We start from the raw sequence: 10,951 nt of genomic DNA on the forward strand, positions 1-10,951 counted from the left end.
TTCCCAGATAAGCTTGTTACATTTACTATCATCACTATAAAGTTGACCTTGCCCATATGTGTCAAGGATTTGAAAACTTCCTAGTCTTGAGGGTGGCAATTATCTTTAACGTAAGTTTCAAACGCCCTCTTTCCAATATAAATTTTAATTCAAATGAGCCGAAAAGTCATTGTCATTCTTCATAATAAGAACAAACAATTTTTATTTCTACAAAACTTTTGGTGCAACTGTGACTCTTCCTGTCATTCTGTGTCATGGACTCCCTCCACTCTTCATACTTAAAATATATATGTATATTTTCTGAACACATTATCCATTTATTTAAAATTAATGAGGTTCAGGGAATAACTAATCTAATATCTAAATTATTTATTATAGTGACATGTTTTATTTTTAACAAATAGTGCATAAAACAATGCAGATAAAAAAACAACAAAAATACCTGGCAATTTGAGCCTACAAGTCACTTTAAACACTAATGTTAATAGTACAAGTAACAAAATTAATCAACTTAGAAAATGTCCATACAAAAAGAGTTTTCTCTTTAAATACTTACTGCTCACAGTATTTTGCCAGTTTTTTCCAAATGCTGACATGTATAGGAAATATTAGATCTCTTCATCTTTTGATAATTAATAGACCATAGAAAATATTCATTTGCATAAACACATTTAAATTAAATGGTTATATTATGATCAGGAACAAACAATCAAACAGACAATTGTATAGACGTTATAAGATAGCGACAGTGGCTTATAAAAGAAAGAAAATATAAAATGACTAAACATATTAGTATTATATCATTAAATAATCATTAATATACATGTATAAAAATATCAACATACTTATATTTATACATATATTCTTAATAAAAATACTCTTTAATGTTGTTTGCAGTGATCTTTATAATTACTGGCAAACTTCTTCTCAACATTGTAGACATATGCTTCGGTTATATTGCTGATTACACAGGCCTTATTTTCTCAAAAAATAAGAAAAAATAAAAATGTTCTTATCTTATTCAATATAATTATCTGCTCTTGATTTTAAAAGGAATTTTTCTGAAAATTTAAAAACACTTAACAAAACTTTATTTTTTTCATAGTTAAATCCTTAAATTTCAAGTTTTAGTGATTTCTGTTGTATATTGAGTAATGCTTGGTAAAATATTTTTAAACCAAAAAAGGATTTTAGCAGCTGCACAGAATTGCACAAAACTGGTTGGTAATGTTTTCCCTTTAAGAGGTATATCTTAATTGTTGTATATTGAATGATACATTTTTTTTAAATATTTTTAAACCAAAAAAAGGTTTTTCAACTTGTCCAGAAGGGATGCTCACAAAAAGACACCTGATCTACCTTAAAGACATCTGTCTCTTTTGTTTTCAATTTAAATAATTGCTTTTGAAATAATTGATGCCAAGAAAGATTTAGGGACATTTGGGTTTCAGGGATATGCGTGACTTTTGTGTCAGAAACAGAGTCTTGAAAATTATCAACAGTGCTTTGTGTACACAACGAGTCAATTGATCTAGTTTCAAAATGCTCAGCTTTAATGTTATTTTTTCCTTTCTCTAATTCGAATAATTTTTTTTAATTTATTTATACAAATGATGTTATTAATTGTTTTGCCAATACAACTGGAGTTGTTGATTTTGACCTCCAAATTTACATAAAAGGTTTGGGCATGAATTGATGGATTTCTAGCAGCTGCACAGAATTGCACAAAACTGGTCAATTGTAATATTTTCCCTTTAAAAGGTATATCTTAATTGTCGTACATTGAATGATACTTGGTAAAATACTTTAAAATCAAAACAGAGTTTTGCAACTTGCCCAGAAGGGATTCCGATAAAAAGACACCCAATCCACATTAAAGACATCTGTCTCACTTATTTTGAAATTAAACAACTGCTATTGAAATAAGTATTGCCCAGAAAGATTTGTGTTTCAGGGATATGTGTGACTTGTGTGTCAGAAACAGAATCTTGAATGTTATCAACTCTGCTTTGTGTATAAAAATAGTCAATTGATCTATTTTTAAAATGTTCCGCTATTATGTTATATTTCCCCTTCTCCGATTCGAATACAAATTTTTTTTTTATTTACGATGATGTTATCAATTGGTGTTGTTGATTTTGACCTCCAAATTTACATAAAAGTTTTTGGTATGAATCATTCGATCTCTAGCAGCTGCACAGAATTGCACAAAACTGGTTGGTAATGCTTTCCTTTTTAGGGTTATATCTTAATTGTTGTATATTGAATTATACTTTTTAAAATATTGTATAACCCAAAAAAGTATTTTGCAACTCCCCAGAAAGGATGCTCACATAAAGGCACTAGATCTACCTTTAGGATGTACTTAGGTGAGGTTAGGAATTTTTGTCAAATGTTCGGAGTCCTTGGTTTTTTTCCAGTGATACAGGGTAAAATATTTTGCCCCATAACACCCAGTTTTCTTTTCATATACGACTTCAATAGCTCATGAAAGGTCATTTACCAAAATTTAAGCAAATTCTAGATTTCTTTTCTTTTGTTTGAGACCCAAATAATACCAATGTAAATATAGGTAAAAGTCCGAGTCAGTCTTTTCCCGCCATTTCAGAGAAAATTAAATATCTCGAAAAGGAGCTCCATAACCTATCAATATTTTTAGCTTATTTTGTTCCTTTACTAGAACTCTTCTGACTTATAGTACCAATATTAGATTCTAGATTTTTTTAATTTCACCTAAGTACATCCTTAAAGAGATGTGTCTGACTGATTTTGAAATTAAACAATTGCTATTGAAATAATTATTGCCCAGATGGATTTACAGAAATTTGGGTTTCAGGGATATTGTATGTCACAAACAGAGTCTTGAATGTTATCAACAGTGCTTTGTGTACACAAAAAGTCAATTGATCTATTTTCAAAATGTTCAGCTATAACTGTATAATGTTAACTTTTCATTTCTCCAATTAGAATAAAATTCATTTTTTTTATTTTACAAATGATGTTATCAATTGTTTTACCAGTACAATTGTTGTTGTTGATTTTGACCTCCAAATTTACAGAAAAGTTTTTGGTATGAATCAATGGATCTCTAGCAGCTGCACAGAATTGCACAAAATTGGTTGTAATGCTTTCCTTTTGAGAGGTATACCTGAAATGAAATAAAATTCAGCTATTAAGTAATTTTGACACAAAATATATATTCTTATATATGATTTCATTTATTACTTGTTTTATTTTGTTGGATATTATTTTTGTTGTTGTATTTGTTGGTAATGATTTCATCTATGAAGACTAGGGGCTCTACAGAGCATGTGTGGCTTATCTGGATGTGCACTTTCAACAATAGTCACTATCTAACAGTATATATCAAAGAAAAATAATTCATGACTGAAATTCTCTTTTTTACTGATCTTTTTTGTTGTTTACAGTTTCTCTATACTATAATTTTCCTACAGCAAAATATGGATATTAAAATTAGTAGATGACAATTTTAGCTATGAGACTTATTTGTAGATCTTGTTTTGTTGATCATTTGTACGGTACGGTTTCCTTTAGCTACTTTAGGTTTTGCCCAAATGCCAAAAAAGGGGTAACAAATCATTTGAGAGCAAATGAACTCCTCTAAGGATTTGAGAGATGATTTCTGCTATGCTGACTTTTAATCAGATCAAGTCTTGCTTCTCATTTTAGCTATTTGAAGATATCTATATTTATTATAGTTTTCAAGGTGTAATTTAATGGCAATTACTCCTAAAAAAAGTCTATTGACATTTTTTATTATGTTAACTTATTTATAGATGTAGTCTTGCTCATTATTTTTGCCATGTAACATACACTTTATCTCTGATCATCTATTATAATTTTCAAAAAGGTAGTAGTCAAAATTGAAAAAAAAACAGGTCATTTAAGGCAATAATTCCTAACAGTTGTCAACTGATGATTTCTGCTATATGTCTCTTTATTCGTAGATCTTGTTTTGCTTATCACTTTTGCTATTGAAAGTTTCTCTCTATCTATTACAGTTTTGGTCTTACTAAAAATAATAGGTGATTCTCAAAAGTTGGAACATTTCTCTCCCCATCAAATATAATTATCTATATATCGATTTAAAAGATAATACTTGCATTTTACTCATTTGTTCGGTTTTTAAGCCTTGCATGGTAGCCATGTTTGGCTGTCAGGCTACATGGCCAAATACTGTGAGATCTGGTATTTAGTAGTTGTAATTAGCTTTGCACTAGTTTTAAGTAACTTTGAGTACTCTTATAGCAGTGATTTTATCAATTGTGTTTATGTTAGATGTTTTTGTGCCTTGTACCAATTGTTTGAGTTAAGCCAATTGAAACTGATGTTTATAGTTTGTTCTTATGTTGTGCTGTTACACCATTATCCCAGGCGAGGAAGAGAGTTAGTTACTCACAGCAAGTTTAGCCACCAGTCAGTAGCCTGCAGTTTGGTGGTTATCTTTGATTTAGGTCTGTTATAATTGTTTTTCGTAAATGATTTTGTTATAAATTAGGACACAAGTTTTCTTGTTTGAATTGTTTCAAATTTTTCATGTTGGAGACCTTTTATAGCCAAATATATTGTTTGGATTTTTTCTCATTGTTGAAGGTTGTATGGTGGCCTATAGTTGCTTATATCCACTTAGTTTAAAGTCTGGTGGATAGTGAACATTTTAAAATCTTGTTAGTTTATGAAGCAATTTTTAAAAGACAAATTAAAGTCATTAAAATGCTGTGTTTGATGTGTTTATGATGGTTTAAACGGTTTATTCAAGGACTCCAACATTTGAATAATCCAACTCACGTTTATCCGACAAGTAGCATGGTGTTTATATAGCAATTAAAATTGTTTTTAGGGATGTATAGTGAGACCTGTATACACTGTACAATATAATGTTCACATTATACTTTCTAATAATTAATGTAAAATAATAAGTTAATTCAGAAAAATTCAAAAATAAATAGGATATAGTATAAAAAACATTCTAATACTGTTCAAACTCCAATTGTAATCTAAAATAAAAATGTAAATGTCAGCTGCAAAAAGACTTTTGTAAACCAATTTTGGAGAAATAATCAAAAAGAAAGTAAATTTTAATCTATTTCATAAGGTGGATCACCATAATTTTTTATTAGGGTTGATTATTTTCACTTTGCCAAATAAGGGTAGATAATTCAGATAATGTTTAAAAAGGGGTAGTTATGCATTTTCTATTTTGTTTGGTAGCAAGAAAACAAGTCCTGTTGCATCAATTGTTTTAAAGCACATTATGAGAGAGCTTAATCTTTTTACTTTTTTTTTGTTTTATCTTAAAATGATATCTTTTAGTTTTCATTCTATCACACTAAAATGGGTTTTCAATGTATATTCTATGCAACACATTTACCTTAAAAATAGCCCGGGCTATGACCCATAGTTTTCATATTTTTTAAAAAGTTTGATAATAAACTACATTTTGGCAAATCATTATGAATTTTTATTGATTTTAATTAAACTCCTCATCTACCACATAGACATAACTGAGTTCTAATGTCCCCCACATTGCACATATTTTATCTGTCCAAAGGCAATAACTAAAACATTTTAAACACTTTTTTACAATGCCATTTCCCATACCGTGAAAGGACCAAAATTCAATTTTCTATAGAATTTACATTTCTAAACATAATCCCTGAAACAAAATGATTTCCGCAGATTTTTGAACTTGCCCCCGACATTACTGATATAAACCTTCACTGATAACCCTTTTAAAATAATTGCTCTGATCTTCAAATTGTCCAAGACATTGTTGATATGAACCTATGGCATATGTGTTATGAAAATCCGGCACGAATTGTACACATGAGAGCTAAAATAATGCAATTTTCAATATAATTGATATTTCCAAGGAGCGTAACTCTTTGAAAAATAGTAGATCTGCACTGATTTTTAAACATGTCCAAGACATTGCTGATATGAACCTTTGAAGAAAATTTTTGTAAAAAGCAGGCAACAATTGTATATGCTAGAGTGCTTAAAATGCAATTTTCCAAAATAAGTGATGTTTCCATGGTGCATAACTTTTTAAAAATGTTTGATCTGCACAGATTGTCAAGTTTGTCCAAACTTTGCTGATATAAACATTTAATGTGTAAAGTAGTAGGTTCATGAAGTGTCCATATTGGCCCTAAAATTCAGATATAAAACTCAGTTTAATTTTTATTAAGTAATACACACAAAAAATTCATGACAAAACATGTAAGAATATTTGACAATTTCAAATTCAAAATTGACCTTACAAATGCATAAAAACAAGCATTTGGATGAAAACTTGTAAAATATCATATGTTTAAATCTGTCAACATTGTTAAAACAAATAGTAGGCAACAAAAGTGAATGGTTTATCTAAATTTGCACATTTAAGATCATAAATATATATTTTTAAAATACGTTACATTTGTGTATTACAAGGTTTGATTTTTAGGGCTAATTTAAGGCCTTTGTGGTCATACTTCTTTTATATCAATCTGGCAAGACTTTTACAAATGCTCAAAATGCAAATTTTAATATAAGTTATATTTCAAAGAGGCATATCTCTTGAAAAAAAGTTGGTTTGCATTGATTTTCAAAAGTTGTCCAAGACACTAATCATTGCTGAAATAAGCCTTTGATATAAATTTAATTAAAATGTTGCAAGAACTGTACATTTGAGAATGCTATCTACACGAAACACAGTATTTCTATGTCACCTACAACACATCTCTTTGGGGACAATCATCAGCATGAGTTTAAATCATTAAAAAACTTTAATACTTAATAATTTCATTACATGAATGGTTCATCAAAACCCGTAATTTTGATTGGCTGACAACAATCGCTGGCTCTCCAATATTATACAATTACTGTGTTTTGATGAGATAAATATGTGGTTTTAGTGAATATCAGTTTTTCAAAAGTCAATTAAATCACATATTTACCGTAATGACAATTATTTACCAAAACCAATTGTATATCAAACAACTTTAACATATTAATTATACATGAAAAAGCATCCGACGTTTTGCGTGGTAAATATACTTTGTTTCTGCAGATGAATATGCTTATCTATTCAAAATCAATTTCATATAGAAAAACCTACTAAAGTTTTTTTAATATGGAATAAGCTGCAAATGCTATCCGTGAAAATATCAAATTTTTTTAAAATAAAGCATAGAAAAACAAACAAAACCCTTGATATAACTCTACATTTCATGCTTGTAGCATTAAAATGTAATCATAAGTATTTAATGATTAACGTTTATGATTTTATGGGGGTTTAAAATGTTGATCATATGCACATTTCTAATATGAAGCACTTCTGCACTTCATACACAATGTGCTTCAGTCAAAGTTTTTATGACAGTTGGTATCCCTTCGTTTGATGTGTTTGAGCTTTGATTTTGCCATTTGATTAGGGACTTCTGTTTAAAATTTTCCACAGAGTATTTTTGTTATTTTACTTTTTACACCCCAAAAAAAAATTATTTAAAAAAAGCATTCAATCCTTTATATAAACCATTGTTGGAAAACAATTAAATAAAGACAGCTCATGGTTGTAATCCTTTGTTATTCAGTATTATATTATAATTCTTGAGTTTTTATTTCATAGTACTTACATTTTAAGGTTAACTTTTTTCTACACCATTTACCAATTCATGCTGTTTAACAATGTCTTGAAACAAACTGAAGTTTTCTTCTGTGTATTTTGATACACTTATTATCGTTGACAGTGAATCAGTTATGAACTGAAAAAATGATAAATAAATGTTAACACAATAAAGTCACATTCATTTAATATTATTATGTGATTTTTAGAAAAACTACAATGACATTTTTCTTGAGAACCTGTTACTTGATTAATATTGACTCATTATTAATTGTTTACTGAATAGTTTAAGAATACACTTGTTACCCAAAATTAAAGAGGTAGGGGGAATACTGTGTTTTACCCTTGTCTGACCCTCTGACCCACGCAGTTTCTGTAGCATTTTTCTTCTTAAACTTCTTATGGGGCTTCATTGATTTTATATTATTTTCCTGTTTACCAGTGTTTTTTTGTTAACAGCATGTAAATAATTGAAAAACAAAACAAATTTGGTTTTACATTTTGTCCAAATATTGCTATACAATTATATTACCTCATTTCCTATTAGCAGCAAAAGGCCTCAAGTTTTTTTCAGATATATATCCCCAGTCTCCTGTCTAATTTGCCAAGCTTGAAAAACTTTATCCTTTAATAGATTTAGAGAAAATCATCTACTTGGTATTTAATAGATAATTATACATTATATCTTCTTTGACTGTCATTGGCGTTAAAATACTTAATCCCTGGGATGTGTTTTCATTGATTTTAGTCTCTGATGCATGATTTTTTATTACTGGTTTTGGCTTTTAACTAGCTTCCAGAAACTGCGAGTACATTGATATAGTACTTTCATGTTAGTTTGGCCTGTTGACACAATTTGTAATGCATTTCTGTAATTCAATGTATATATATATTTTGTGTTATATCTCGTCTGACTATTTTTAATATGTACCATAAGTATTTAGTAATACGATAAATCTTCACTTTTTGATCGTACTGTGAACAACAAATTTATTAATTTTGTAAAAATGTTTACCTCTGTACTCCTAACAACAAAATTATTATATTTTAACTTAACTGTGTACTTTGTTTTATTTAATGTCATTTTGTCCCAGGTTAGAGTTGTCTTTTTGACACTGTTCCTACATCTTTTTTATTTATATTGTATTTCTATTTTGTCATAGATCAAACTTATTCGTTCAGTGTATGTTTTTAATTGTTTTTGTTTAAATGTCTTTTTGATCGAGTTAAGCCATTTCAGTTGATATTCAATTGTGTGTTTTTTATGTTGTAATGTTACACTACTGTCTCAGCATAGGGTGAAGGTTGGCGCCTGTTAAAATGTTTAAACCCGCTGCATTTTTATGCACCTGTCCTTAGTCAGGAGCCTGTTGTTCAGAGGTTGTCGTTTGTTGGTGTGGTTCATAAGTGTTTCTCGTTTTTTTTATATAGATTAGACCGTTGGTTTTCCTGTTTGAACTGTTTTACACTAGACATTTTGGGGACCTTCATATCTTGCTGTTCGGTGTAAACCATGGCTTTGTGTTGAAGGCCGTATTTTGACCTATATATGTTAACTTTTTATACATTGTTACTTGGATGGAGAGTTGGCTCATTGACACTCATACCACATCTTCTTATTCATATTGAAAAATATAGTTCATTGAAGGAGCTATTGAAACAGACAGAATATCAGTGGCATTTCTGTTCTAAGATTTGTACAAAATAATTCAAATACAATTTTGCTTATTACGGAAAAGCTCACTATTCTGCAGTAGTTTGGTAGTAATTACTCTATTTATGTGTCAATTGGTCAGCACTTTCAATGTTGTATAAATGGCCTGATCAACTTATCTTATACAAGAGGCTGTCAGATTGACAGCAAACCGGATTATTCAGCAGAGGGTGAGCCCTGAACAGTCGAGCAAGTATGGACACATTATTTAAGCTTAAAACAGCTCTGAATTTTGATTTTGATTGAATATTTGACACAGCATAAGATTGTGACACAAAATGAATGTGGTCAAAGAACTGAAAAAATGTTATCTGACATATACCTATGATGGTCCAATATCCAAAATTTAAGTAAATTGTTAGAATCAGCATATTAAAGAACCCCAAGAATTCAATTTTTGATGAAATCAAACAAAAGTTTCAATCAGGACCCTTTGGACCTCAATGTGGACCAATTTGATAAAGGAGCCCAAAATCAAAAATCTCTAAATCCATACCTAGATTCAGCATTTAAAAGAACACCATAAATTCAATTTTTGTTGAAATCAAACACAGTTTAATTTTGAACCCCTATTTGGACCAACTTGAAAACTTGGCCCAAAATGAAAAATAAATCTGTCACTCGAATTATAATTTTTTTAGTTGATAATTACCACATGTTTGCTATCTTGATAAAAGATGGAAATTATTGCATGAAAAAATTAATAGTAAATACATTGTCCTAATCCAAATACATATACAAATGTGCATATTTAATTAATTACAAAAATCTATTTTACAAATTGTTTGTAGTTTTATAGGAAGAATAAAAATAGATTATTATCTAATGAAAATGATGTTTGCAAATCTGGACCCCCAAACAGGATCAAGTAAAAATTAAACATTTACACATACAACAAAAAGAAAATACCACATAACAACTATGACATCTACCTTCAAAACGCACAACTTTAAAAAAAATAGTTCTAAACAAATTTTTGACAACTCCTGACTAAAATCAATTGAACAGATACAATCATTGATAGACTTATAATTTACACCATTTCTGTTCAAAAGGAAACTACTCAAAATAAAACAAGAGACTAAATGACATATAAATTAATTATTAATTACACAATTTCCTTTGAAAGGGAAATAACTCAAAATCATAAAATAAGAATCACTTTTGCTACTGAAAGGTCTACAACTCAAAAACGAGAACAGCTAAAATCGTGAAAATTGAACTTGACCTTCATTTAGTCTCAGGAAACAACATATCTAAATTTAAAAAGATTTCGTCAAAGCGTTTTCATGCTAATGAACGGACACTGTTTTGCAGCCGCCCGCCCACCCGCCCAACGTACATCCCCAAATCAATAACCGATTTTTCTTTCGAAAATCCGGTTAAAAATGTTATGCAGTGTTTTTATCAAAATATCTTTAAAAGAATGAACACCTGAAATTTATCTCCTGCTTTCCATATAAATCAGGATTGAATCAGTTTTGAAATTTCTTTAATATGGAGGTTTTTAACTCCAAGTATCATAACTTAACATTATCAATGAATCATGTTAATGGAGTCAAGGTAAGATAAACCCTGCCAGATGACATGTACACCGTTTTATGATA

At 29.4% G+C, this 10,951-nt stretch overlaps 1 long non-coding RNA gene across 1 annotated transcript; it reads right to left on the reverse strand.

The window, feature by feature from the left end:
- Positions 1 to 875: 875 nt before the first annotated feature.
- Positions 876 to 10,629, reverse strand: LOC127711409 (uncharacterized). Its single transcript, XR_007986679.1, has 3 exons — positions 8,163 to 10,629; positions 7,641 to 7,769; positions 876 to 3,148 (listed from the first exon to the last, which is right to left on the reverse strand). It is a non-coding gene; the product is annotated as an uncharacterized LOC127711409 (long non-coding RNA).
- Between the last annotated feature and the right edge of the window lie 322 nt (positions 10,630 to 10,951).

The sequence above is a fragment of the Mytilus californianus genome, unplaced genomic scaffold, assembly GCF_021869535.1.
Source record: "Mytilus californianus isolate M0D057914Y unplaced genomic scaffold, xbMytCali1.0.p SCAF_8, whole genome shotgun sequence".
In the NCBI taxonomy this organism is placed as follows: Eukaryota; Metazoa; Mollusca; class Bivalvia; order Mytilida; family Mytilidae; genus Mytilus; species Mytilus californianus.